The sequence below is a fragment of the Diceros bicornis genome, chromosome X (genome assembly GCF_020826845.1).
Source record: "Diceros bicornis minor isolate mBicDic1 chromosome X, mDicBic1.mat.cur, whole genome shotgun sequence".
NCBI classification, from domain to species: domain Eukaryota; kingdom Metazoa; phylum Chordata; class Mammalia; order Perissodactyla; family Rhinocerotidae; genus Diceros; species Diceros bicornis.
In genome coordinates this window covers 21,922,777-21,925,677 of record NC_080781.1, presented here as the reverse complement: position 1 = coordinate 21,925,677, position 2,901 = coordinate 21,922,777, and the positions used below count along the sequence as shown (strand labels likewise).

Genomic DNA, 2,901 nt, shown 5'->3' with positions numbered 1-2,901 from the left:
GCCGGACTCTAGATCCAAAACACTGACTGCCAGCCTGCCCTAGGCTCTCTGGATAAGGTTTTACATGTGGTCTCTCTCATGGACTCTGGCAACTGCTCTGACCTCAGATCTTCACTAGCTAAGGGTGTCCTGCTGGCTCCATTGCCCAGCAACTGGTCATTCTGATCAAGTCGTTGCTTTTCAAAGTAAAGGAGAGATGTTGCTGATATTTCAGAACGTAAAGTATGCCTAGAAGAATCGGGGCACTCAAGACATTAATGCAGAAATCCAGCTCTATATGGGTAAGGGATTAATTTAATTTTATTCTCATCCTAATTGAAAAAAAGGAAATAAAAATTAAAATGATAATGAGACAATATCTTTCATCTCAAAGTTTGACCAAAATTTAAAAGACTGATGAAATAAAGTACCTATGAGAATGCAAGGCATTCGCATACATTAATCTGAGAGACTATGAATTGGTAAGGCATTTTTGGAACAGAATTTCAGCAATACTTGTAAAAATTTTCAGTCTTCAAACTTGGCCCACTTTAATCAAATTTGCACTTTGCTATGTTTTTCCTGTAGAAAAACATGCACATTTGCCCAAGATTTCACTTTCAAAGATGTTGATTTCAGTTCTATTAATCATAGCTACAAATGGGAAGCAATTTTTGTGTCCATTAGGAGGAGAATGGTTAAATTAATTATTGCATAAACATAGGTAGGATAATCCTTACCTGTTCCTCTTTTTGGAGGGCAGATTAGAACATGATGATTGGAGTTCCCATGATACGTGATTAACATCTCTGTATAATCAAAACTTGCAACACCGTGATTGCTTCCAATTCTTCCTGACAGTCTCTCATTCAAATGGCCAAAAGGTATATGAAAAGATGCTCAACATCACTAATCATCAGGGAAATGCAAATCAAAACCACAATGAGCTATCACCTCATAGCAATTAGGATGGTTATTAAAAAAACAAAAAGATAAGTATTGGTGAGGATGCAGAGAAACTGAATCCTTCTACACTGTTGCTGGGAATGTAAAATGGTGCAGCCACTATAGAAAACAGTATGGAGGTTCCTTAAAGAATTAAAAATAGAGGGGGCCAGTCCAGTGGCATAGTGGTTAAGTTTCCGCACTCTACTTCAGCGGCCTGGGGTTTCTTGGGTTCGGATCCCAGGCACAGACCTACATATAGCTCAACGAGCCATGCTGTGGAGATGTCCCACATACAAAATAGTGGAAGATTGGCACAGATGTTAGTTCAGGGCCAATCTTCCTCACAAAAAAATAAAATTAAAAATAGAGCTACCATATGATCCAGCAATCTCATTTCTGTGTATATACTCAAAAGAATGGAAATCGGGATCTCAGAGAGATATCTGCATTCTCATGTTCCTTGCAGCACTACTCACAACAGCTAAGTTATGGAAACAGCCCAAATGTCCATTGAAGATAAATAAAGAAAGAAAATTTTGTGATATATGTACATGTATATATACACATGCATGCACAGTAGAATATTATTCAGCCTTAAAAGAGGAAATCCTGCCACTTGCAACAACACAGATAACTTGAAGGACATTACACTAAGTGAAAAAAGCCAGTCACAGAAGGACAAATACTGCATGGTTCCATTTATATCAGGTACCTAAAATTGTCAAACTCATAAAAGCAGAGAATAGAACTGTGGTTACCAGGGCCTGGGGGGAGGGGAAGATGGGGAGTTGTTCAATTGGTATAAAGTTTCAGATATGCAAGGTGAATTAGTTCTAGAGATCTGCTGTACAACATAGCGCCTATAGTTAACAATACTTTATTATACACTTATGGTTTTTTAAGAGAGTAGATCTCATGTTAAGTGTTTTTACCACGAAAGAAAAAAAACGAAGAGATACAAGGAAACTTTTGGAGGTGATGGATATGTCTGTTACCTTGATCATGGTGATGATTTCACAGGTGTATACATATGTCCAAACTCATCAAATTGTATATACTACATCTGTATAGTTTTTTGTATATCAATTATATCTCAATAAATCTGCTTAAAAGAGAAAGAATTCTAGAGAGTAGTTCAGAGTGTGATGGATCTATATGTTCTCTCGTGGAGATATCCTGCATTCATTTTATTAAGTGACAAGTTCAAGAGGCAGAACAATATGTACATTGTTAATCATGTGTGATAAAAATTAATATATTTTTATACCACACCTGTTTATGAAAAAGCCTCAGATTAGCTTTAAAATGACACACACCAGATTATTAATTATGGTTACCTCTGAGGAGGGGGCTGAACTTTGAGGAAAAGGGGAGATTGTAATTTATCTGTATTGTTAGAATTTTTTTGCAGCAAGAATATATGTTCTATGACATTTGTAATTAAAATATTTAAATACATCTAGCCACAAAAATGGTAGGTGTGCGTTAATCAGATAAAGTAACTGCTAGCTGATGCAACAGACAAAACCTGCAAACCTGCAATGGCTTAAAATAACAAAAGTTTATTTCTCATGCACGTGAAATCTGATGTGGGTAGGCACGGGCATTCACTGTCAGATGACCCAGGTATCCAGGCTGCTCCCATCAAGTGGTTCCACTTCTCAACAAGGGATCTTTGTGTTCGCTGCTGAATGAAACACAGAGCATGGAGGTGGCATACTTGCTCTCAAATACCTTGGCCTGGAGGTACAAATATCATTTCTGTTCATATTTCAGTGTCAATATAGTCACAAGAACCTTCCTAAGTACGAGTGGACTGGGAATGTAGTCTCCCCATGAGCCCAGGAAGGAGAGCAAGACACCACGTGGGTGAGCACTTCCAGTATTTCCCCAAAACTGTTATATAGTAGGTGCTCAATAAAAGAGCAACTATTAGAATTTGTTATGAAAACAACTCTCTCCATTTCTTGGTGG

General features: G+C 37.6%; 1 non-coding gene across 1 annotated transcript; it reads left to right on the top strand.

Moving 5' to 3' along the window:
• Positions 1-697: 697 nt before the first annotated feature.
• On the top strand, positions 698-838 carry LOC131401540 (U8 small nucleolar RNA). The gene has a single exon (XR_009217734.1). It is a non-coding gene; the product is annotated as a U8 small nucleolar RNA (small nucleolar RNA).
• The last annotated feature ends 2,063 nt before the right edge of the window (positions 839-2,901 follow it).